Source organism: Jaculus jaculus, chromosome 2 (assembly GCF_020740685.1).
Source record: "Jaculus jaculus isolate mJacJac1 chromosome 2, mJacJac1.mat.Y.cur, whole genome shotgun sequence".
NCBI classification, from domain to species: Eukaryota; Metazoa; Chordata; class Mammalia; order Rodentia; family Dipodidae; genus Jaculus; species Jaculus jaculus.
In genome coordinates this window covers 151,001,919-151,028,246 of record NC_059103.1, presented here as the reverse complement: position 1 = coordinate 151,028,246, position 26,328 = coordinate 151,001,919, and positions in this window count along the sequence as shown.

Sequence of the window (26,328 nt, the reverse complement as noted above, 5' to 3'; positions counted from 1 at the left end):
ACAATCACTCAAGAGCCTTTGTACTGGCAAAGCACCAACTATTCTGCCCCTATTCCTGGTTGAGTCAAGTTGAAATGAATTCAGTGTCTTAGCTTGTTCAGTTTATATCTAGCAATGGGATGAGTCAGAGTAGATGATGATGTTGACTTTTAGTCTTCTGGTCTGTCATTTTCAATTTTCTTCCTGGGCACTTCAGGCAATTCAGGGAACTTGGATGATCCCAGCCCATTTGCAGCACCCACTGTGGAATTTTCTGGAAAACAAGTCAAAAACACTAGTGAGTTCAGAGTCTGGTGTAAATGCTGGAAAGAGGACATGCTGAACTTGGTAAGATTTCAGTCAGTAAAATAGTGTGATGGGCAGAAAAGCAGCCTCACATTGATGTCCACATCTACATCCCTGGAAAGTGTGAGTGTGTCACAGAACATGGCAAAGGGGATTTAGGGTCACAGATGGGACCAAAGTCCATCATTAGTTGATCTTGTGTTGAAGAGATTAACCTCTATTATCCATTTGGAAATCACAAGAGAACTTACATCAATAGGAAAGGGAGTAAAAAGAGCCAGTGCTTTAGTGACAAAAAGAAATCTAGATCAGCAAGGGCTGACATTTTTATCAAGGTCATGAGAATTGAACCCAGGGCCTTGTGCATGTTAGGGAAGCAGTAAGATATATACCTGTAGTATAGTTACTTTAGTTTTTTAAATATTGGGGTTTTGTTTGTTTGTTTGTTTTTCAAGGTAGAGTCTCACTCTAGCCCACACTGACCTGGAATTCACTATGTAGTCTCAGGGTGGCCTTGAACTCACGGCAATCCTCCTACCTCTACCTCCCGAGTACTGGAATTAAAGGCGTGCACACCATGTCCAGCTTTAAATATTATATTTTTATTTTATTTGTAAACAGAGAGAGAGCAAGTGAGTGAGAGAGGAGAGAAAAGAGAAACAAACTGAGAGAATGGGCATACCAGGGTCACTGAGAAATACTGCTGGAGCTGAGTTGAAAACTTCCTCCCTGTAGACCAGCTGACAGAAAGCTGGAAAAAGCCACGCTGCATGAAGTTCAATGGGAAAGAGAAATCACCAGTGAAGATACTCAACAGTGGACACTGCAAGTCTTAAACTTGGCCAGCCAGTCCAAATGAGCCAACAAGTGCAATAGTGGCACATGTTTTATGGGGAAAACCAACCATTTTCTAATTGGGCTGAAGGCTGCTCCATGGGAGGGAATACATCTCTAATACTAAAAACCTACAATAGGGGTATTTATGAGCCCTAGGGGTATAATGTCTGCTGGTATATGGCTAAATGTATATACTATGCTCATTAAACTGCCCAGTAAGCACTTTTCTTAATGATCATGACCATATATTGATGCTACTCTCATTTTTAGTTAGAGAAGCATGGTAATTTGAATAGATGGCACCCAATACATTCAGTGTTTTGTTAGTTTGTACATTGCATCTGCAGCCACTTGGCTGGCCTCAGTATCACTTGACAATATTAAGGTGCAGTGGTGGGTGTGAGATTTCAATATAAAGATATGCAAAGTGGGCCAGGTATGGTGGTTCACCTTTAATCCCAGCACTGGGGAGGCAGAGGTAGGAGGATCGCTGTGAGTTCTAGGCCACCCTGAGACAACATAGTGAATTTCAGGTCAGCCTGGACTAGAATGAAACCCTACCTTGAAAAACAAAAACGAAACAAAACAAAACAAAAACATATATGTGTGCCTAGCTGGAGTTCTTGGCTTTTAGGCTTGTGCTTCTCTCTGTGTGTTTGGTCCAATGAAGGCAGGCCAGTTTCTTTTGCCATTATGGAACTTCCCCTGGATATGTAAGCTTTAATAAAGCCCTTCCTCCATAACTATGCCTGATCTGGAAGTTCATCTCAGAGAACCTGAAGCTGTCTGCTACAAGAAGCTTCTCTTTTCAGATGGCAGTGACCTTTGGGATGACTCAGAAGGCACCATGGAGCTGAGCAGAAGTGACAGAGGAGTACTCAGCACTGAAACATCTCTATCACACCTTCCAAGCCTTGGGGTTCATTGCGGAAGAGGTGGCAAAAAGAATGTAAGAGCCAAAGGGAGGGTAGGCCTCCTTACAACACACTCCTCCAGACACAAAATGACCTGGATATCCATGACCTCGCAGTGCCTGACACTACCTACACAAGACCACTGTAGCCGTCAGGTTTGCATTGCTGGTAGAAATCACCCAACCAAGAGCAGCTTGTGGGAAAAAGGGCTTATTTTGACTTACAGGCTTGAGGAGGAAGCTCTATAATGGCAGGGAAAATGATGGCATGAGCAGAGGGTGGGCATCACCCCCTGGCCAACATAAGGTGGACCATAGCAACAGGAGAGTGTGCCAAACACTGGCATGGGGAAACTGGCTATAAAGCCCATAAGCCCGCCCCCAACAATACACTCCCTCCAAGAAAAGCATTAATTCCCAAATCTACATCAGCTGGGAGCCAAGCATTCAGAACACCTAAGTTCATGGGAGACACCTGAATCAAACCACCACATTTCGCCCCTGGTCCCCATAAACTGATATCCATACGTGATATAAAATACAATGCATTCAGCCCAACTTAAAAGTCCCCGTAGTTTTTATCAATTCCAATGATGTTCATACATCCCATAGTCCAAATTCTATTAACTGAGCCACAGTACCAAAAAATCCTCCCAAAACCCATAATGGCACAGAATAAACATTCACACTGCAAAAGATGGCATTGGGCATAGCAAAGAAATATTCAGCTAATACAAGATTTTAAACAACCAGGGCAAACACCAAATTCAGTAACTCCAAGTTCAACAACTCTAGCCAGTGACAAATCTCCAAGTCTGATAATTCTTACCAGCAACAAGTCTCTGGTATTCCAATTCCGCCCCTCTAGGCTACTCACAGTCTTGCAAAACTTCATCCAGGGCAGTAGCTCTCCTTAGCAGCAGTCTCATGGTCCCAGCATCTCCGCTGGGTCTCCACTGCGACACATGGTCCATCCTCACCGTTCCATCAGGTCTCCATGCAGGCAACCAGCAAACCTGCTTCATACTTCCTATAGCCTTTACCAGAACACAAGACTGTGTTACCGTGTTGCAAACTCAACGAACTTCTCTTTCCTCCATTTTTTTGTTTGTTTGTTTTCACATTCTGACTCAGGTTGATCTGGAATTCACTATGTAGTGTCAGGGTGGCCTCGAACTCACTGTGATCCTCCTACCTCTGCCTCCCAGTGCTGGGACTAACGGCATATGCCACCACACCAGGCTCTTCCTTGCCTTTCTTATATTCCACAATACCAGGTGGGGTGCCAATTTGTTAATCCAGGGGGGAATAAAACAGACTTTGAAGAACAGGACACTCATTGAACCCTCAGGCTCCTTCAAAAGAGTCGACATTCTTCTTATTACTCCAGTTCTGGTCAGCTGGCCCAATCTCAAAGGTTGTCATCTCTCAAACAATTTACAGGTGAACAGGCACCAGTTTAGACCCAGTTATTTCATTTTTTTTTTTTTCTGTGCTATATCCCTCTGCTCACACCAATACATTTCAATGCAATGCAACCCTGCACAATTTCTCTGGGCATGGGCATAACAGCAAGCTTTTCACACAAACTGCCAGCCCAGTCCAAGCAAAACTCTTTTTCACCACCATAAGCCAAACCTCACAGTCCATAGTTCTTACTGCATTCAGGTCTTTCAGCTCTGACCAGAGTAGTCCATCAAGCTATACTTACAGCTCTGTAAGGCATCTCTTAGGCCAAGGTTTCAAATCCTTCCACATTCCTCTTAAAAATCAGCTCCAAAAGGCCAAAGCCACACAGGTGTCTAGCAGGAATCCCACTCCTCGGTATGACTTTACTGTTGCAGTCAGGATCACGTTGCAGGTAGAAATTACCCAACCAAGAGCAGCTTGTGGGAAAAAGAGGTTTATTTTGGCTTGCAGGCTAGAGGGGAAGCTCCACAATGGCAGGGGAAACGATGGCATGATCAGAGGGTGGACATCACGCCCTGGCCAACATAAGGTGGGCAACAGGGACAGGAGAGTGTGTCAAACACTAGCAAGGGGAAACTGGTTATAATACCCATAAGTCTGCCCCCAACAATAACACTGCCTCCAGGAGACATTAATCCCCAAATCTCCATCAGCTGGGAACCTAGTATTCAAAACACCTAATTTATGGGGTTCACCTGAATCAAATCACCACAACCATCATAATAGGAGGAAAAGATAATGATATGAAAATAAAAGGAGACTGATTGAGAGGAGGAGGAGGTATGACAGAGTGGAGTTTCAAAGGGGAAAGCTGGGGGAGGGAGAGAATTACCATGGGATATTGTTTACAATTATGGAAGTTGTCAATAAATAAAAACAAAACAAAACTCTGAGCTGAGCCTGGCATAGTGTTGCATGCCTTTAATTCCAGCACTCAGGAGGCCAAGGTAGGAGGATCCCTAGGAATTCAAAGCCAGCTTGGGCCTACAGAGTGAGTTCTAGGTAAGCCTGGAGACCCTACCTTTAAAAAAATTAAAATTAAAATTAAAAATTAAAAAACTCTGAATGTTGGCTCGCACCTTTAATCCAGCACTCAGGAGGCAGAGATAGGAAGCTTGCCAAGAGTTCCAAACCATCCTGAGACTACATAGTGAATTCCAGGTCAGCCTGGGTTAGAGCAAGACCTATCTTGGGAATAAAAAAAAAAAAATCTGGGCTGGAGAGATGACTTAGCAGTTAAGGTGCTTGCCTGTATAGCCAAAGGACCTAGGTTCGATTCCTCAGGACCCATGTAAGCCAAATGCACAAAGTGCTGCATGTATCTGGAGTTTGTCTGCAGCAGCTGGAGGACCTGGTGCCCCCATTCTCTCCCTCTCTCTCTCTCTCTGCTTTTTTCTCTCAAATAAGTAAGTAAAATAAATATAAAAAATAATAAAAATTCTGAGCCATCAGAGTTCAGGACTCAGTCTTTGGAAGTCATTTCCTTAAATCCATGTGGGCATGAATAACTCGTCTGATTTTCCACTCTGTCTCTGGTGCTGATTCTGTGTGCCTCATTTTCCCGTAACAGAAACAAGACTAGAATGGATATCTACTTAAACCTTTAGAGGATGTGAAAACGAGGTGATTAAAACATTGCTGAAGCCGGGTATGGTGGCGCACGCCTTTAATTCCACCACTCAGGAGACAGAGGTAGGAGGACTGCCATGAGTTCAAGACCACCGTGAGACTACATAATGAATTCCAGGTCAACCTGAGCTAGAGTGAGACCCTACCTCGAAAAACAAAACAAAAAAACATTGCTGAGTGTAGACTGGGGACATTGTATTTATCAGAATGTCCCCTTCAAATTATGGCTACAGAACTATTTTGATAAGTAACTTGAGGTGGGCTCCCTATGTCTTTTCAGATAAATGGTCATATTGAATTCCAAATGATTGTCTTTGGGTTGAGTGTGTAGGAATGAGCCGTTGTTAGACAGCCAGTAATAGTCAAGGTGAGTCTCAAAATACCTGGTGGTCCAATTTTAACCATTTTATTACTCTGCCCTTCCTCAAAGAAAATTTATATAGTGTTCTTTTGAAAAGATACTAAACTGTTATTCTGTCACATTTTTTTTCAAGATGGTATCTTGGTCTAGCCCAGGCTAAACCTGGATTCACTAGGTAGTCTCAGGGTGACCTTGAACTCATGGCAATCCTCCTACTTCTGCCTCCCAAGTGCTGGGGTTAAATGCATGCGCCACCACACCTGGCCTGTCACAATTTGACCCTTTTTTCCCTCAATTTTTATTAACATCTTCCATGATTATAAAAAAAAATCCCATGGTGATGACTCAGAAGGTATCATAGTGCTGGAAGATATTTTTTCTTTTTTTAAATATTTTTTATTATTAACAACTTCCATGATTATAAAAAATACACCATGGTGATACCCTCCCTCCCCGCACTTTCCCCTTTGAAACTCCACTCTCCATCATACCCCCATCTCAATCAGTCCTTCTTTTATTTTGATGTTAGGATCTTTTCCTCCTCTTATGATGGTCTTGTGTAGGTAGTGTCAGGCACTGTGAGGTCATGGATATCCAGGCCATTTTATGTCTGGAGGGAGCACGATGTAAGGAGTCCTACCCTTCCTTTGGCTATTATATTCTTTCTGCCACCTCTTCTGCATTAGACCCTGAGCCTTGGAAGGTGTGATCAGGAAGTTACTCAGTACTCCAGTCACTTCTTTCCAGCACTATGATACCATCTGAGTCATCCCAAGGTCACTGCTATCTGAAAAGAGAAGATTCTCTACCCAAAGTGAGAGTAGTATTAATATAAGGGTATGAATATTAAGAGAAGTGCTTACTGTACAGTTTGATAAGCATAGTTATACATTTATCCAGACATCAGCAGATGTTATACCCCTAAGGCTCATGACTACCCCTGTTTTAAGTTTTCAGTATCAGGGATGTATTTCCTTCCATGGAGCAGGCCTCCAGTCCAATTGGAGGGCAGTTGGTTTCCACCATGATAGATGTGCCACTATTGCACCTGCTGGCTCATTTGGCATGGCTGGGCAACAATTTTACTCTTTTGTTTATGATGCATGGGATATGAGAATCATCCACCTCAGTGTTCAAGATCATTGTTCTAAATAATGTTTGAAGCAATATCTGACTTTTAGGAGCTTGAGAATATTAATTTTTCTTCTTAGGTTTACTGTAACCCAAGTGTCTGAAGTGAGAAGTTGTTTGGCTGACATGGTCAGAACATAGTTGCAACGTAAATTGCCAAAATCCCCACTGAATCTCTTAACAAGATAAAAACATTTACAGGGCTAGAGAGATGGCTTAGCGGTTAAGGCATTTGCTTGAGAAGCCAAAAGACCTAGGTTTGATTCCCCAGGACCCACGTAAGCCAGATGCACAAGGTGACGCATGCATCTGGAGTTCATTTACAGTGGCTGAAGGCCCTAGAGTGCCCATTTTCTCTCTCTCTATCTCTTTATCTGTCTCTTTCTCTCTCTCTCAAATAAATAAAATAATTTTTAAAAGTTTCATAAAAAGATAGCCCTCACATATTATAGCACAGTGTCTTAGGAGTGGTGGTACATGCCTGTAGTCTCAGCACTTGGGAAGCAGAGGCAGGAGAATCAGCAGCCGAAGGCTAACCTCCTCCTAGGTAAAAACTTCAAGGCCAGTGCGTGCTACATAGGAAGGACCTGTCTCTTTCTTAGAAGAGTGAGGGAGTGTGGTATGTGTGACATGTGGGACATATGTACGTGAAGACACATGCCTTGTATGCTCACATGCAGAGGCCCATGGAAAATGTCCAGTGTCCTCCTCTGTTGCTCTCAGTGTGTTTCCTCAAGGAGTCCCTCAGTGAGCTGAGAGCCACTGTTTTCTGTCAGAGGACTCATCAGTGAACCCAGTGATTCTCCTACTGGATCTGCTCCCCACAGGGCTAGGGTTACAAGCATGAGTGGCTGTGCCCAGCTTAACATGGGAGCTGGGGATTGAACCCAGATCATCTCAGGTTCTCTCAGGTCGTCATACTTGTGTGGAACACATTCTCACCCATGAAGCCATTTCCCCCACCCCTTGTTTCATTCTTTTACATTTGGCTATCCAGTTGCCCAGTACCATTTTTTAGTAGGCTTTTGTTCCAGAGTACGTTTTTGAAACCTTTGTCGAAGATTAGGCTGGGGGCTGAGCAAAGCGCTTGGCATGCAGACATGAGGACAGAGTTCAGATTCCCAGCAGCCATGGAAACACTGGGCACAGGTGTACGCAGTCCCAATGCTGGGGAGTAACTACAGGAGAATCCCTGGGCTCGTTGGCTAGTCTAACCAAATTAGGGAGCTCTAGCTTAAGTGGGAGACAATGTCTTAAAAACTAAGGTGGTAGCCAGGAGTGGTGGCACACACCTTTAATCCCAGCACTTGGGAGGCAGAGGTAGGAGGATTACCACGAGTTCAAGGCCACCCTGAGACTACATAGTGAATGTCAGCCTGGGCTAAATTGAAACCCTACTTTGAAAAAAAAAAAAATTAAAGTGGAGTGATTGAGGAAGACATCTGATGTTGAACTCTGGCTTCCACATACACACATGTGCACATCCACCTATATGTACATATGTGTCTACATACATGTGAACACATACCACAAAACAGAGAAAGAACACAAACAAAAGACTCTCCTTGTTTGGTACAAAGCTTCCACAAACGTTCGCAGTCCATTTTCCTAATGCCACCTCTGTCCTGAAGCCCCAACCCAATAGAAGTTCTCGCCCCCAGGGCAGAACAAGGAGCTTTAGTGGGCAGGGCCTGTGCTCTGGTGATCCCTTACTAACACCTTTTTACGAAAATCCTCTTTGCCCTTGATTTTTTTTCCAGAAAAGTGAATTATGCATTTCCCTGTATATGCACATAGGCTTCCCAGAAGCTGCCTATTTATCTGACATGTTTTATTAAGCATACCAGATGTTCCTGCAGCAAGTTCTAAGTCTCACAGCTTCTGACAACAGAGCAACTGGAGAAAAACAGACCTTCAAGGAAATGTACGCAGAGACTGTATGCCTTTCTGAATTCAATTTATTTTCACAGAGTTAATCTACAGAGGCTGGAAACTGCCCAACTCTGTCGCCTAAGGTCCAAGTGCTTAATGTTTGGTCTTGTCGTGTTTTGTCTGTCTTGTTTGTTTCTTTGTTGAAAACAGCATTTCACCATGTAGACCTGACCAGCTTCAAACTTACGGTGATCATCCTGCCTCTACCTCCTCAGTGCTTCCACAGCAAGTGTGCATCACCATTCCCAGCCCTACTAATTTCCTCATAAACCTTCCCTACTTCCTACCCATCTCCCAGAACCCCCACAAGTCATTGAGAGAAAAACCTTGGAGTTTACATTCTGTGTATCTGTTAAGTCAGGCTGCCCAGGATGTGAACACAGGCCAAGGTAATTAGTCATTAGCTTTTATGTGCTGCTAATTACCCAAAGTGAGTGTTACAGCAATTTGTTTTGTGGGTTGGAAAGAGGGCTGGCTTCCATTTCCCGTTAGTATAGCCTGGTATGGACTAGTCCAGGTGGAGCTGTAGATCTCCAGTGGCATTTCATTTCCAACAGAAGATATTCTTCTTCCCACTTGGACATTTTCATCCTAAGACAGTCTGCTGGTCAAAACTCCTAGCTGTTGTGATGACAGCTGTGACATGATACACAGCTAGGTCGAGATCTGGCGTGTGACAGATTCTCAGAGCATGGTCACACAGGCCTGGGTACCCTACACTGCAGACGCAAGCCCCCACCCCCCAACAGTCTGGAGAAACTTCTTCGCTGTATCAGTTTGGAACAGATGGGCTGATGCTCTCTCTGATGTGTTGTGACAAGCAGCAGCAATTCCTAATCATAGCAGTAAGAGCTGATGGCATCTGTGCTGGGTTTTGTTGACAATTTTCATACATGTACATATTGTATTTCCATCATAATACCTTCCAGTTACCTTCTCTTGTCCCCCCATGCCCTTTCCACTGAACCACTTGATTTACAACTAGTGCTACCTTTTTTAAAAATATATTTTATTTGAGCAGGCATGGTGGCACATGCCTTTAATCCCAGCCCTCAGGAGGCAGAGGTAGGAAGATCGCTGTGAGTTCAAGACCACCCTAAGACTCCATAGTGAATCTCAACTCAGCCTGAATGAGAGCAAGACCTTACCTCAAAACACCAAATATATATAATTTTATTTATTTGAGAGAGAAAGAGACAGAGAGAGAAAATGCATGCACCAGGGCCTCTAGCCACTGCACATGAATTCCAGACACATGTACCACCTTGTGTATCTGCCTTTACATGGGTACTGGGGAGTCAAACCTGGGTCTTTTGGCTTTGCAGACAAGTGCCTTAACTACTAAGCCATCTCTCCAGCCCCTAGTCCTTCTACTTTCATTGCTTTTTTTGGGGGGGTGGGTGATGGGTTTGGCAGGGTTTGTTCTTCTTGGTAGTGTTTTTGTTTGTTTGTTTGCTCCTCTCTGCCATCTATGATGGAACGTTGTACATGTCTCGTGCAGGTAGCAGTAGCCACTGTGAGGGCATGAATGCCATGGCATCTTCATGTCCAGAAGACAATGTTCCGAAGCGCCCCTTCCTGTCCTCCAGGTCTTTCTTTCTGCTACCTTTTCCACAGTGCTCCCTGAGCCTCCGACGTTGTGGCAGACAGGTCTCATTAAGCTCTGAGCACTCAACAGTCGCTGAATGTCAGCACGTTGACAACTTGACTTCTTCCCAGTAGTCACCAGCTATAAACAGAAACTTCTCCGAGCAAAGGTAAGAGCAGCACTCACCTATGAGCATAACCAGAAGCACTTGGCAATTTGATGTGCACAATGTTCACTTAGTCAACAACAGTAGTAGCTTCCCTCCCTAAGGCCTATCACCTTTCCTGCCATAAGCTTTTGACCACGTTTGCAGAACCAGGCATGAATTCCCGCCTGTAGAGTGGGCCTCAAATCCAATCAGAGAGCAGTTGGTTAACTCCATAACAGAAGTGCCATGATTGTACTAGGCACATCTTGCCTGGCTTGTCAGTCGTATGGCTCACAGGATCTACTGCTAAGACTGCTGATGACCCCCCCCCCAGCCCCCCAGCAGCCTACACAGCTCTGTGACAGCTAGCCAGCAGAGAGGAAGCTCCAGTTCAGGGTCATTGTGATTTCTCAACCAAAGTATGTGGTGTCTTCAGCAACAAGGTCTTACCATCTAGTTTTGGTGGGCAACCAAAAGCCTTGGAAATATTCTAGTCTGTGCTGTTCTTTTTCTACGTCACATGGTAAATCATTGTTCTGGTGCAGAACAGGAGAGAGGGAGATGGAGAGAGAGAAAGAGTGAATGACTTGATAATATTAGGGAGAACGAGAACCTTTGAACCTAAGGGTTATTTCTCTTTTATCATGCCATTTCCTTCCTTTCTTTCTTCCTCTCTCCCTCCCTTCCTCCCTTCCTTCCTTCCTTTCTTCCTTCCTTCCTTCCTTCCTTTCTTCCTTCCTTCCTTTCTTCCTTCCTTCCTTTCTTCCTTCCTTCCTTCCTTTCTTCCTTCCTTCGTGTGGTTCTAGAGATTGAGTCTGGAGCCTCATACGCATGTTAAGCTAGTATGGAGTATGTTGCAGTCAGATTCACATTGCTGGTAGAAATCACCCAACCAAGAGTAGCTTGTAGGAAAAGAGGTTTATTTTGGCTTACAGGCTGGAGGGGAAGTTCCATGATGGTAGGGGAAAATGATGGCATGAACAGAAGGTGAACATCACTCCCTGGCCAACATAAGGTGGACAATAGAAACAGGAGAGTGTGCCAAACACTGGCAAGGGGAAATTTGCTATAACACCCATAAGCCCACCCCCAACAATACACTGTCTCCATGAGGCAATAATTCCCAAATCTCCATCAGTTGGGGAGACCAGCATTCAGAACATCTAAGTTTATGGGGGACATCTGAATCAAACCACCACTGAGTACATCCCCAGTACAGTTCCTTTACTTTTCTCTTTGTCTCTTTTCTTTCTCTTTCTGTTTTATTTTTTGAGATAAGGTCTCCTGTAACCTTGTCTGGTTTCAAATTTGCTGTGTAGCAAAGGATGACCTTGAATTTCCGGTCTTCCTTCATCCACCTCCTAAAAACTAGGATTGCAAGTATGTACAGTCTCAGGCTGGCCTCTAACTCACAGTTATCCTCTTACCTCTGCAAACTCACCTTAACCTGGCTTTATTTCTATAGACAAGGGGAGTTGTACTGTGAAGTCCCTCCTATCCCAGGCTGTGAGGAGACCTGGGTCATGCCTACCATCCAGGCATCCCTGGCTCCTCTACTCCAGCATCATCAGAGGGCGGTTTCAGGAACAGGGGTGCTGGAAATGGGATCCAGGTGAGCTTAGAATGCCCAGTGAACTTCCAGAAGACACACCAAGCCAGTCTCTCATAAAGTTCACTGTGCTGACATAAGGGTGGCTCATGCCCAGGCTCACTGTTTGCTTTTGGAAGACAGTGCAAAATGACTTTGCTCCTTTGGTGACAGTCATATGCCTTATAAGCTGGCTGGTGTCTACTGGATTCCCAGAGTGAATTGGAGATTCAGGAATCCGTGGGCCAACAGGAAACCATGGTGATGTCTTGCCCTGAAAGCTCTATTTACAGTAATAAATGGGAATTTGTAACATTTTCCAGGCTCAGTGGTGGCCTGTCTCACCACAGTCGGTCCCCAACATCTATGACACTCCTTATTAACAACTGGAATGCAGGAATCCCACCTGGAATTCAGAAACGGCATCAGGGCAAAAGAGTCAAGTGGGAATGTGTGACCTTGGCCCCCATTTACACTTGGTCCCTCATCTGAATGGTGCAGAAAACAATAGTGTCCATCAAACTCTGCTGCTCCCATAGCCTGCCAATAAGCCTCCTGCGTTTCCAGCTTTGGAAGCTCTCTAGAACAAAATAACCCAAAGCAAGGACAGACAGACAACTACAGTCAGTCACATGTCTTGGGTCCCACTTTGCTGAGGACTTCACACTGTGGCACCTGAGCTTCACAAGAACATTGCATTCTGCTACACTAGCTGACGAATAAGGTAATAACACTTACACAGAAGGAAATCAGTCTACCCCTCGTCATGTACTTAGTATTGGCACTGATGGGATTTTAATGCTAGCTTTGAACCTGATTTTCTTTGGCACAGGTTTGTCTACAACCTCCGCATGGTTCAGTAGCAATGACCAGGGTGACACGGTGAGTGGCACAACTCAGGAAGCTGACAGGCTGCGCCGTGAGCTCGCCCGTTGCCATGATGCTCGTTCGGCTCACGAGCTCGGATTCGGGGGCGGAGCTCTCCAGAAGCCGGGATGAAGCCCAGGGAAAGGAGCTGTCTTGCAAGCTGTGCAAGCATGAGGACCTGAGTTTGGTTCCCCAGAACCCACATAATAAGCCAGGCTTGGAGACACAGCCCCGTAATCCCAACACTGGGGAGGTGGAGGCTGGCAAATCTGGAGGGTTTACAAGCTAGCGCACCTGGCTGCGCCAGAGTCCTCAGGGCATGCAAGGGTGCGTCTCAAAACCTAAGGAGAGCAACTGAGAAGGATAGCAGCTGTCAGCCTCTGCTTACACACACACGCTCACACTCTCACACGCTCATCAGCACTTGCATATGCATGTGTATCCACACACTCACACACACACATGCATACACACATACATGCATGAAAGGAAAAGAGAATTTTCTTAAATGGGAATTTGTAACTAAGGCACAGCAAAAAGGAATCCAAATGCAGAAAAACTATATTGTATATAAACTGTTGAAAACATGCTGTGCAAATGACAAATATGACAAGATCACCACAGCAAAGGTCCAAAGGGGCAGGACTTCATATGATGAACTGTCATTTCCTTGAGAGGTTTCTCCCGAAGGTGAGCACACCATCTGGATGATTCAAGCGTTCAACTTCAGAAGAGAATTTACAAGTCCTCTCCATTACTCTCTGCAGGTCGGAATCAGGTTTGCCAGAACTTTCTTGTATTCTCATGGACTTCGGCATTCTCTTTCTCTTTCTCTGTGCTTGCTTGAGAATAAATACAAATACGTTAAAAATAAAAACAAAAACAAAATATAGCCCATCAGCCAGGCGTGGTGGTGCACACCTTTAATCCCAGCACTTGGGAGGCAGAGGTAGAAGGATTGCCATGAGTTCGAGGCCACCCTGAGATTACATAGTGAATTCCAGGTCAGCCTGGGCTAGAGCGAGACTCTACCATGAACAAAAGATTATATATATATAAAAGAAATACACACACACACACACACACACACACACACATATCCCATCAAAGAGAGAACACTCAAAAAAGGGAGAGAGCTGGAGAGATGACATAGTGGTTAAGGCGTTTGCCTGCAAAAACTAATGACCCGTTCAATTCCCCAGTACCCATGTAAAGCCAGATGCACAAAGTGGCACATGCATCTGGAGTTCATTTGCAGTAGCTGGAGTCCCTGACATGCCCATTCTCTCTGTCTCTCTTTTCCCTATCTCTCTCTGCTTACAAATAAATAAATAAAAATATTTAAGAGAAGAGGAACATTGGTGACATTCCTTCTCAAAGATGGCATGGGCTAAAGGTTGATGGACTGGACCATCAAGCCAGGAGCAGCTCTGCCAGGTGCATTTGGGGAAACAGCCAGACAGCTTGCTTTGGCTTGGAACATGGAAGAAAAGGTCATGAACAAAGAAAAATCACTGGCCTTTGCTGAAAAGGAAAAGACTCCCTCCTCAGTCTCCAGAAAGATGAAGCCTGTAGACTTTTTATTTTTCTTTATTTATTTGCAAGGGGAGAGAGATTGAAGGGGTGTGCCAGGGTCTCCTGCAGCTGCAAAGGAACTTCAGATGCATCTGCCTGTCTGTGTATCTGGCTTTATATGGATACTGGAGAATTAAACCCACGTCTTCAGGCTTTGTAAGCAAAGGCCTAAACCCCTGAGCCATCTCTCCAGTCCTGTGCAGACTCATCTTTAAACTTCTGTAGCTAATGCATTTGTCATGTGCTAACCCAAAGAAAACTAACTCATGTTATATGGGGGCCTTGAATGCCAGGAGAATAAAAGATACTATTAAAGTTTTCACTGCCACTGCTGCTTCCAGGAGCTGAAGGCACTAAACAGTAAGTGTAGTCACAGGCAGAGGTCCCTGGATAGGAGATGGGACCCAGTCACCTTAACCCAGAGCTTCAGGCAGTGAAACTAGCTATCATCAAACCCACCTCCAGTTCTCTCTCCCTTCTCTCCTGCCCCCTGCCTCTCACCCTTCCATGACTAACCCACCTCCAGCTCTGATCATTAACCTGCCTCAGGCATGGCTTCCCCAGAGGGGAGACATCAAGGAGTTTGTCTCCCTTTGTTACCATGGCCAAGCAACTGCTCTGTCCTGTGTTCCCCCAAATGCACCTGGCTGAGCTAGACTTGGCTGATCTCCCAGCACACCTGTTTGCACCATGCCGTCTCTGAGAACTCTCAGGCAGGACAGGGAAGCCACCCACCCTGGAGGTTCTCCTTGCGAGAGCCAGCAAGTTTGAGGGACCAGCACACCAGACATGCAGGGATGGGGGCGGCAAGCAGAAGGGTGGTGGGAGTGGGGTTCACAGGCACGCGGGACTTGCCCTTCAAAGGTTTTGGAACAAAGACACATGCTGGTTTCCACACTCACCCTGAACTTCTCAGAGTAATAAGAAGTGATAAAAAGAACCAGCTTACAAAGCCACAGCTCACAAAGGCACGATTCACATGGCGTAGGCCGAGTTGTCCCAATCTGCTTCCTATGTGCTCAGTTCAATAACAGTTACGGACTCTAACACTTTAAATATGGAGACAGACGTGATCACGTGTGTATGACAATGTGTTATGGTGGGTAGATCGAGTGTTCTCTAGTGTGAACTTGTTCAAACTCAAATCCTTTTATCCCTAAGTGGAATGATTTAGAATGTCAGTCTCCAAATAAGCTAATATTCTATTGGCCCAAAATTTTTGTGGGTTGTTTGCTAACTTTGATACTAAATAGTTAATTCCTTTGTATTGATCAGAGTAGTTTTATTATATATTTTAGACTTCTTAAATTTTATTTTAAGATGCTATATTTATTTTTTTTTTTCAGCTGGACAAAGAGAAGATTGCAATAGTGGGTTGAAATCTGAGTATAAAAGCAGAGAAGTCTTGGGAAAGCCTGTCTGCTCAGTGTTTAAAGGCCCTTGCTTGAAGAGCCTGCCAGTCCAGGTTCGAATCCCCAGTACCCATGTAAAGCCAGATGCACAAACTAGTGCGTGCATCTGGAGCACATTTGCAACAGCAAGAGGCCCTGGTATACTCCTATTCCCTCCCTTTCTCTCTCCTACTAAGTAATTTTTTTTTGGCTTTTCGAGGTAGGGTCCCACTCTAGCTCAGGCTGACCTGGAATTCACTCTGTAGTCTCAGGCTGGCCTTGAACTCATAGTGATCCTCCTACCTCTGCTGGGATTAAAGGCGTGAGCCACCACGAGTAATTTTTGAAATAAATAAAAGCAAAGACCACCCTGATTTTATCAAGAGAACCCCCCCGCAAGCTGTCCCACTCTGCATCTTCTTACAGAGACACTGGCCAAGCTTTTCAACATCCTAAGACCCTGTTACCCATCCACAAACATATGAAGCTGTGGGGGCATTTCACACACAAATCACTGCAGTCCGGCCTCACAGACTCATGGCCATATCATGATGCAAAGTGTATTTCGTTCAACTTTAAAAGCTCCCATAGTCTTAACCAGTCCCAACATTGCTGGGATGAGCCACCATGCTCGGCTTTAGTTTTCTCTTTATTGTTATTTAGGGTTGGCTTGTCAAGTCACCCAAGAGCACAGTGGGATTTTGATCAGAGTTGTATAGTTAAATGAGTTTGAAGATCACTGGTGCATATATAATATTAAACATTATCACGCCAGCTTTCTTTTAAGTTGTTCTGCATTCTTTGTAAACTAAACTTTACAAGAAGGAATACTTACACATCCATGTTCACTGCTACTCTGTTCACAACAGCCAGGAAATGAAATCGGCCTAGATGTTCGATCAATAAGGGATGACAATGAAAATGTACAAATGTGATGGGAAGCAAGGGGTGATGAGAAGAAGGGGAGGACAGAAGGAATGAAGTGTGAAAACCAAAAGGAGGACATGGAGGTTGTGGGGAGAAGAAAGGGAGGGGGAAAAAAACATAACTTGTTTGGAAAACATCATAATTAAGCTTAATTCTTTTTGGTTTTTTAAAAATTATTTATTTATTTAAGGGAGGGCGCAAATCGAGAGAATGGGCATGGCAGGGCTCTAGCTGCTGCAAAAGAACTCCAGATGCACGTTCTACCTTTTGCATCTGGCTTATGTGGGTCCTGGGGTATTGAGCGTGGGTCCTTCAGCTTCTCAGGCAAGCACCTTAACCTGTAAGCCATCTCTCCAGCCATTTTTGGTTCTACTTTATTTTAGTTTTTTTGAGGTAGAGTTTTGCTCTAGCCTAGGCTGACCTGGAATTCACTATGTAGTCTCAGGGTGGCCTCAAACTCACAGTGATCCTCCTACCTCTGACTCCCTAGCGTTGGGATTAAAGGCATGCGCCACCATGTCCAGTGAAGTCTGATTCTTGGTATGTTAATAAAAACATACCAATGTTTGTGGTCACATGCCTTTTATCCCAACATTTGGGAGGCTGAGGTCAGAAGATCACCATGAGGTCAACCTGGATTACAAGTGGGTCACAGTTGGAGTTTTTGTTTTGTGTTGTCTCCTTTAGTGTTGATAATTGTCACCCTTGGGACATTGTGAGTAGAAGGAAATATGACTTACAAGTAGTGTTATGCTGGTTTGTTTAACGTGCTTCTTTTTTTTGGCTTTTCAAGATAGGGTCTCACTCTAGCCCATGCTGACCTGGAATTCACTAGTCTCAGGGTGGGCTTGAACTCACAGAGGTCCTCCTACCTCTGCCTCCCAAATGCTGGGATTAAAGGCATGTGCCACCACACCAAGCTTTCTTTTCTTAATAATAATTATTTACTTGCAAATAGAGAAAGAGAGAGAGAGAGAAAGAGAGAGAGGGAATGAGCATGCCAGGGCCTCTAGCCATTGCAAACAAACTGCAAATACATGCATTACCTTGTGCATCTGGCTTTATGTGGGTATTGGAGAATTAAACCCAGGTCATTAGGCTTTGCAGATGAGTGCCTTAACTACTGAGCTGTCTCTCCAGGCCCCTGTTACTTTTCTTAAATAAAGTTTGTATGTTGCATTAAAAGAGCATGTAAGCTGGGCGTGGTGGTGCATGCCTTTAATCCCAGCACTCAGGAGGCAGAAGTAGAAGGATTGCCGTGAGTTCAAGGCCACCCTAAGACTACATAGCTGAGTGAGAGAAGAGTGGAAGAACACATGTGCTGTGTAAACAGAAATGGGGGAGGCGAGGAGGGGTGAGAATCAACTATAACAAATGGTTTTGGAAAACGTCAGAATGAATGATACCTACATGTTTGTATGCCAACTAAAATATAAAATAAAATAAATCAAACTCCTTTTGTTCCTCACATTGGCTCCTTCTTCCAATTTTTATTTCCCATCAAGAATGACAATAATGGGCTAGAGAGATGGATTAGTGGTTAAGCACTTGCCTGTGAAGCCTAAGGACCCCAGTTTGAGGCTCGATTCCCCAGGGCCCACATAAACCAGATGCACAAGGGGGTGCACGCATCTGGAGTTTGTATGCAGTGGCTGGAGGCCCTGGCATGCCCATTCTCAATCTCTCTCTCTCTCTGCCTCTTTCTCTCTCTGCCTGTCACTTTTAAATAAATAAATAAATAAAATCTTACAAAAAAAAAAAAAAAGAATGACAATTTAATCCCAGCACCTGGGAGGCAGAGGTAGGAAGATTGCTGTGAGTTCGAGGCCAGTCTGAAACTGCATAGTGAATTCCAGGTCAGCCTGGACTAAAAAAGAAAAAGAAAAAAAAAAAAAGAAAGAATGACAGTAATTAGAGGTGACTGCTGTGGGGGGAGAGCAGGACACCTGAGTTCGAGCTGTGGGACAGGACGTGCTCTCCTGCGAATGGAACTTCCTTACCTAATGGCCGTGCTGCATGCAACTCACTCGTCCTTTTATCTTGAAGAACTTGGACAGCCTCTGAAGACGGGGAGCCGCATGAGAATGCGTGCCATGAGGAACGTGGTTCCAGTTTCTATCCTATCCTCAAATGAATTGGTCCAGACAGGTGTAAGAACTGTTTGAATGGACAAAAATCTTCTATTTGGAAAAATAAGTTGGGCTGTGGTAACTGGCCTTCATAGCTAAAATATAAAGGATTTGGGAAGTACGAAAAGATGTCTTGTGGCCATAGAGTGATCTTATTCCTGTGATATTCAGCCGCTGTGAGCGTAAATATAACTGTAAATAATGTCTGACCCCACTCTCTAACAAGTGTGATTATAAGGGGATTGTATCTGGAACAGTATTGCCTTCGCAGTCATTTCTGTCCACCTTTGCCTCCTGTGCAGAGTGTGTTTGTGAAGATAGGTTTTATGGAAGTCAGTTCACACCCACAATGACACTGAAGCACATATTTTTTTTGTTCTATATTTTTTTTTGTTCATTATTTATTTATTTATTTATTTGAGAGTGACAGACACAGAGAGAAAGACAGATAGAGGGGGAGAGAGAGAATGGGAGCGCCAGGGCTTCCAGCCTCTGTAAACGAACTCCAGACGCGTGCGCCCCCTTGTGCATCTGGCTAACGTGGGACCTGGGGAACCGAGCCTTGAACCGGGGTCCTTAGGCTTCACAGGCAAGCACTTAACCGCTAAGCCATATCTCCAGCCCCCTAGTCTATCTTTTTAATAAACATCCCAATGCAGAAAAAAGTGACAATAATTATATGTTAGAGTCACTTTGGCTCACTTTACCTTCTGCTCACTCCTACTCCAGCCTGGAGGGCTGCTGCTCTGTCCAGCCGAACTTCCTTTCTTGTTTCGTTCTATTTGTCCAAAGTTGACTTGTCTTCCAAGGTCTAGATTCCAGCCCCCTCCCTGAGGTGGCTGTCCATGACTCCAGCCCATGGTAATCTTTCACAACTTCCCTGGCACTGCTGGTCCCACTGGCCACGGACATGGATGGCCCTAGGAACTGGTGCGGCAGGAAATCCAATCCAAGTGTGTTTGACTCAGAACCCGTGCTCTTAATTCATACGTGAGCTCCCACAGTATCCTTTTCCTGGACACAACTTGAAGAACTGTGGCACTGACTAAAGCCACAAGGTCCGGGAGCTGTGGCTCAAGGATGGAGTGCTCTCTCTCACCCTGTGTGAGGCCCCATGTTTCATTCTCAACAGCTCTGGAGGAAATCCCCCGAGGATGAGCGCCATGGCACCGAGGGCAATGTGTGCCTGGATACATTCCTCTGGCAGTGATGAGATCAGATGAGCCAGATCCGCCGGGGAATCTGTGATGCAAGATGCAGCACATGATGGCCGACAATCCTCTGGCAACACACCTGGGACCTGTCGGAGCCGCTAGGAAAGAATTCCGGCCGTCATCACAATCCAGAGGAAGTCAAACGTGACCTAAGTGAGAGGGGTGTCGGCAAGACACAGCTCTCCTTCTTGCCTCCCTCCAAGCAATCAGCAGTGATACGACTACCCTCCAGTGCAACAGTAAAAATAGCAACCACTGTGTAAAGCTATTTTACTCATTTATTTTTTTTTTAATTTAATTTATTAGTTTTCTTTTCAGTAAATACAGGCAGTTTGGTACCATTATTTAGGCTCATCTGTGATCTACCCCCTCCCATTAGACCCTCCTTGTTGATGTAAATGGGTCGTGCATTGTGGAGTTAGCCCCCAGTTATTAGTATGATAAATGTCTCTGCAAATCATGACCCAACATGTGACTCTGACATTCTTTCCGCCCCCTCTTCCGCAAGATTTCCCTGAGCCATGTTGGGTTCATTTTTGGTCTGCTTCAGTGCTGAGGTGTTGGGGGCCTCTGAGGCTCTGGCTCTCTGATTTGGTAGGAGTTGATTTTTCTCTGCGTTGATCTCCTTCCCCTTTGTGCTGGTATCCGGTTCACAGGAAAACATCACCCTTGCTTATTTCGCCAGTTGTCCTTAGTTTCAGTTGGGCCCCTTTTGAGGTATGTTGGGGCAGCTCTCTTCTTAGGATCTGCATCTATCTGGAAAAGAGAAGCAGATTCTCCAAGGGAGAGTAAGTTAGCACCCGGAAAATTGAGATAACACTTACTTTTTTGATAGACAGTTTGATAGGTGTAGGCCCTCTTATACCCCGAGATTGATGGTAGCTTGATATTGTAGAGTGGGCTTGTGTTTGGGTATGGTTCTGACTTGTTTCCCAGCTCCAGCTAAGGATCTAGTACCACTGAGTGGATCAGTTAGCCAAATCAAGAGCAATTGATTCCTCAGCATGGCTGTGTACCACTATTGCACTCATCTATTTTATTTTATTTTTATTTAGTTATTTGAGAGGAAGAGGCAGGTAGAGACAGACAGAGAGAGAGAGAGAAATAGAGAATTAGCATGCCAGGGTCTCTAGCCACTGCAAACGAACTCCAGACGCATGTGCCACCTTGTACAGCTGGCTTATATGGGTACTGGGGAATCGAACCTGTGTCCTTTGGCTTTGCAGAAAAGCGCCTTAACTGCTAAGCCATCTCTCAGCCCCATTTAGTTTTTTAAGTGAAATGTATGCTCTACTTATATTTGCCTTGTTTTTTTAAAAAACACTTATTTTGTTTGTTTTCGAGAGAGAGAAAGGGCACATGCCAAGGCCTCCAGCCACTGCAAACAAACTCCAGGTGCATGTGCCACCTTATACATCTGGCTTATGTGGGTACTAGAGAATTGAACCTGGGTCCTTAGGCTTTGCAGGCAAGTGCCTTAACTGCTGAGCCATCTCTCCAGCCCTATTCATTTATTTCTGCTGCTAGCGATTGAGCCTTGGGCCTGGTATGTGCTCTGCACATGTTCTACCACTGAGCTATAATATAGCCAGTTCATAAAGTTATCTTAAAGTAACATGTATTAGCTTGCCATCACAAGTGCCTGGAATCATCAGCTTCTAAAATCAAGACATTGTGTTCTGACTTACAGTCCAGGGGATTTTAGCCAATGATCCATTGGTTTGTTGGATCTGTTGCTTTGGGCCTGTGGTAGCAAGGTTGGGGACATCATGGTGGGACGGTGTGGCAGAGCAAAACTGCTCACGGCCAGGCAGAAAGGAAGAGACCACAGACTCTAACCCCCTTCAAAGACCCAAGACCTCTGCACCTGGTGGCTTACACCTTTAATCCCAGCATTTGAGGAGGCATGTGAGTTCAAAGCCAGCCTGAGACTACACAGTGAATTCCAGATAAGCCTGGGCTAGAGTAAGACCCTACCTTGATTGAAAAAAAGAAAAGGAAAAAGAAACCTTAAATAATTACTTACTTAATTTAGTAATTGCTTACTTAATAGCTAAAAGTAAAGAATTTATGGCCTGGCAATACATGTAGCTCAGAGGTAGAGAAATTGCTGAGTTTGTATGAGGCCCTTTATTTACTCCCCAAGAACTAGTGAAGGAAGATGAGAGGAGAGGACTGAGGAGATAACTCAATTGGTAAAGTGTTTGCCTCACAAGCTTGCAAACCTGAGTTTGGTCTTCAGAATCCATGTAAAAATGCCAGGCATGGGGCTGGAGAGATGCCTTAGCGCCTGAGGCCACTTGCTTGCAAAGCCTACTGTCCACCTGGAATTCATTTGTAGGGCAGGAAGCCCTGGTCTGCCCATGCTCCCTTGCTACTTATCTCTCTCTGCTTGAAAATAATAAACAAACAAGCAAACGAACAAATGCCAGGCACAGTGGCAAGTGCTTTGGGGAGGCAGTGACAGGAGGACCCCTGGGGCTCACTGTCCTGCCAATCTAGCCTAATTGGTGGGCTCTAGGTCAACGAGAAAGAGGGTCACCCTGTCTCAAAAAGAGGTGGATTGTATTCCTGAGGAACAACACCCAAGACCCTCCATGCATGCAAGGCAGTGTGTACATACGCACCCCACTCATGAGTATACACACACAAGCACGCACACACACATGGGAAAGAATTTCTTGGACTGGAGAGATGGCTTAGCAGTTAAGATGCTTGCCTGCAAAGCCAAAGAACTTAGGTTCAGTTCCCCAGGACCTATGTAAACCAGATTCATAAGATGATACATGCATCTGGAGTTTCTTTGCAGTGGCCAAAGGCCCTGGCTTGCCCATTTTTTTTTTCTCTCTATCTGCCTCTTTCTCTCTCTCTCAAATAAATTTTTTAAAATTCCTTTTTAAAAATTTTTATTTATTTCATTATTTGAGAGAAAGGCAAATAGAGAAAGAGAGAATGGGCAATGCAGGGTCTGCAGAGAGAATGGGTGTGCCAGGGCCTCTAGCCATTGCAAATGAACTTGAGACGTATGCTCTACCATCTGCATTTGGCTTAGGTGGGTCTTGGGGAATCAAACCTAGGTCCTTAGGCTTTGTAGGCAACAGTCTTAATCACGAAGTCATCTCTCCAGCCCCACAGTGGAAGTTTTAAGAGGTAGGGCCCTCACCTGGCATTTTGGCACATGCTCAAAAATCCCAGCACTCAGGAGGCTGAAGTGGAAGGATTGTGAGTTAGAAGCCAGCTTTGCTCTATAACAAGACCTCGTGTGAGGGGGACAAGAGGTGAGGCATAGAGGGAGGTTTTAGATCTCTCCCTCACCAGATTATGGGACTCAGGCTTTTCACTTTTTCCTTTGTACCAACTGTAAATGAGTGCCCAGCTCTGCCATGTGCTCCTACCACAAGGGACTCCTCATCACAGGCCCGAAGCACTGGGTCCAGCTGTAAGCCAAGCATTTCCTCTTTATAAGTGGACTCTCTCGGGTATTTGGTTACAACAGCAGAAAGTGGACTAACCCATCAACTCTACTGTCTTCACTTCCTTGACAATGTACTTTCACCTCTTGTTTTCACTGTCAGCTTTACCTCCAACCTCATAAAGTAAAGTGACCCAACTGGACTGACAGCAACTTGCTGACCCTAAATATCCTCACCTGAACTGCTTCCTGTCCCCACTAGATCAGTAGAGGATGTATCTCTGTATACTGAGCATTAGGCTCCTTGTTGGTGGCTAAGGGACTTTCTCTCTCCTTCTGTCTCTAATATTGTCTCCTGAACATGTGTCAAGAATTTTTCACATTATTATGTAGAATTTAATATTTTCTTTCATAAATAAATAAAGTAAGAAAGAACAAACTATTTAAAAAAAAACCTTCCACTGGGCATGGTGGTGCATGCCTTTAATCCCAGCACTCATGAGGCAGAGGTAGGAGAATTGCCATGAGTTCGAGGCCACCCTGAGACTACAGAGTGATTTCCAGGTCAGCCTGGGCTAGACTGAGACCGTAACTGGAAGAAGAAAGAAGAAGAAAAAACTTCCATTACCTTCCACAGGCACCAAGCTGAGTATGGGGAGAGGGGACTTAAACACATAGGTCTTCAGAGGAACATTCCAGATATAAACCATACCAGTTAAGATATGTTTTGAATAGTTCTTTTTTTGAGGCAGAGTCTCACTCGAGTCCAGGTTAATCTGGAATTCATTATGCAGTCTCTGGTTGACCTTGAAGGCAAGCACTTTACCCCTAAACCGCATCTCCAGACCTCAGGCTGGCCTTGAACCCACAACGATCCTCCCACCTCTGCCTCCTGAGAGCTGGGATTAAAAGCATGTGTCACCACGCCTGGCTTGAATAGGTCTTTATTGAAGTAAGCAAGGTTCAAGTCTGAGGAGCTGGTTGTCTCCACCATACATACACCTTGCAATCACGCACTGGGTGTAGAGAATCCTTGAGGAGCTATCATTATACTAGAACTCGGTCAGGAAACGTGCATCAGTCCTAAGAGACAAGTACTGGTTGCAGTAAGATATATAAAATATTGAGTGCTGGTAAGATAAATTTTTATTATTATATATAGATATATGATTAAGCTTTTGAACTTGAAATTACATTATTAAACCTTCTCATAAACTTGCCACAATTTTATGTTGAACTTTCTAATTAATTATTTTTCTTGCCATTTATCATGACAAAATACCTGGCCCATCATTTCCAAGGGTCACAGTTCATCACAGTGGTGAAGGCAAAGCCACATGCGTCCGTCAATGGTGGCAGTCGTGCGGGCAGAGTGCCCATTCACAGGGCAGCTAGCCAGAAGGCAGAGAAAGAAGGTGAAACCAGAAGCAGGTAAAACTTCCAAGGGCCTCCCCTGGTGACCTATTTGCACCTGTCAGACTCCACCTCTTAAAGACTCCACAGCGTTCAAAAAAAATAACATTGTGGGCTGGAGAGATGACTCAGTGGTTAAGGCACTGCATGCAAAGCCTAACGGTCTGGATTTAATTCCCTAGTAACCATGTAAAGTCACATGCACAAAGTGGCACATGCAACTCGAGTTTATTTGCAGAGGCTGGAGGCCCTGGTATGCCCATTCTATCAGTCTGTCTCTCTTCTCTCTGTCTCTCTCTGCTTGTGAATAAATAAATAAAAATTTTAAAAAACAGCATCATGGGCTGGGGTTTGAACATTCAAAACACAAGCCTGGTCGCAGAACATTTCAGATGCAAATTATAACAGAATGCTTTTTTCCATCAAAGTGAATTTAAGTTGACTTTGCTCCTACCACATCCTTTTGCAGTATTAACTTTTCTGCCATTTTCTAATCCACCTGATAGTACCATTCATAACAGTCTAGATGTAAATTGGCACTACTGGACTGGGGTCATTACTACTAGAAACCTGACTGTTGCTTTTGGCCTTTTGGAACTCATCTGTGGGAGGAATGTTAACAGACTTAAAACCTTGGCCTGAGAGACGCCTTGCAGTGCTGTAAGCAGAGTTTGGTGGACTTCCTGGTCAGAGTTGGAAGATCTGAATGCAGAAAGACCACTGGACTGTGTAGGCTTGGCTTGTGAGGGCAAGAATGAGCCCAGACTGGGCCAGAAGCAGTTTGTGAGAGAGGGCTTACTAGGTTCTGGCTACGTCATATGGACTTCAGCAGGGCTGAATTTAGAATGAATGGACTGGATGGACAAATGCAGATGGAAGTGGCACAGAAAGAAATGGGCTTGCTTCAGCAAGACATACACTAAAATTGGAACAATATAGAGAGGATTGGGGGAAAAAAAAGGAATGAAAGGCTCAGGCTACAGACAATGACTCCACTCAGCAGCAAGTGTTTGAGAGATTCCCACCATTGATATTGGGACAACCATTTCTTTCTTTTTTCTTTGTTTTCAAGGTAGGGTTTCACTTTAGCCTAGGCTGACCTGGAATTCACTATGTAGTGTCGGGGTAGCCTCAAACTCACAGCGATCCTCCTACCTCTGCCTCCCAAGTGCTCGGATTAAAGGTGTGTGCCACCACGCCCTGAAGGAAAGCTGTTTCTACATTTGGACAGCAGGAAGAAAATTGACCCTTTTAAAAGTAGGGTGGTCATGAGGGTAGGAAGGTTGCCCAGTGGTTAGAGGTGCTTGCAAATCCTGCATGCCCCCTAAATTCAATACCCCAGCCACTCACTAAAGCCTTATGGGCATTTATTTGCATTGGTCAGAGACCATGGTGCATGCCACATACACAAACACACACCCACACCCACACACATGCACATAAATAAATAAATAAACTTTAAGAAAAAGAAAGTAGGGGGCCAAAATGCTGAAGGAGTTCTCCTGCTCTTCTAAATTG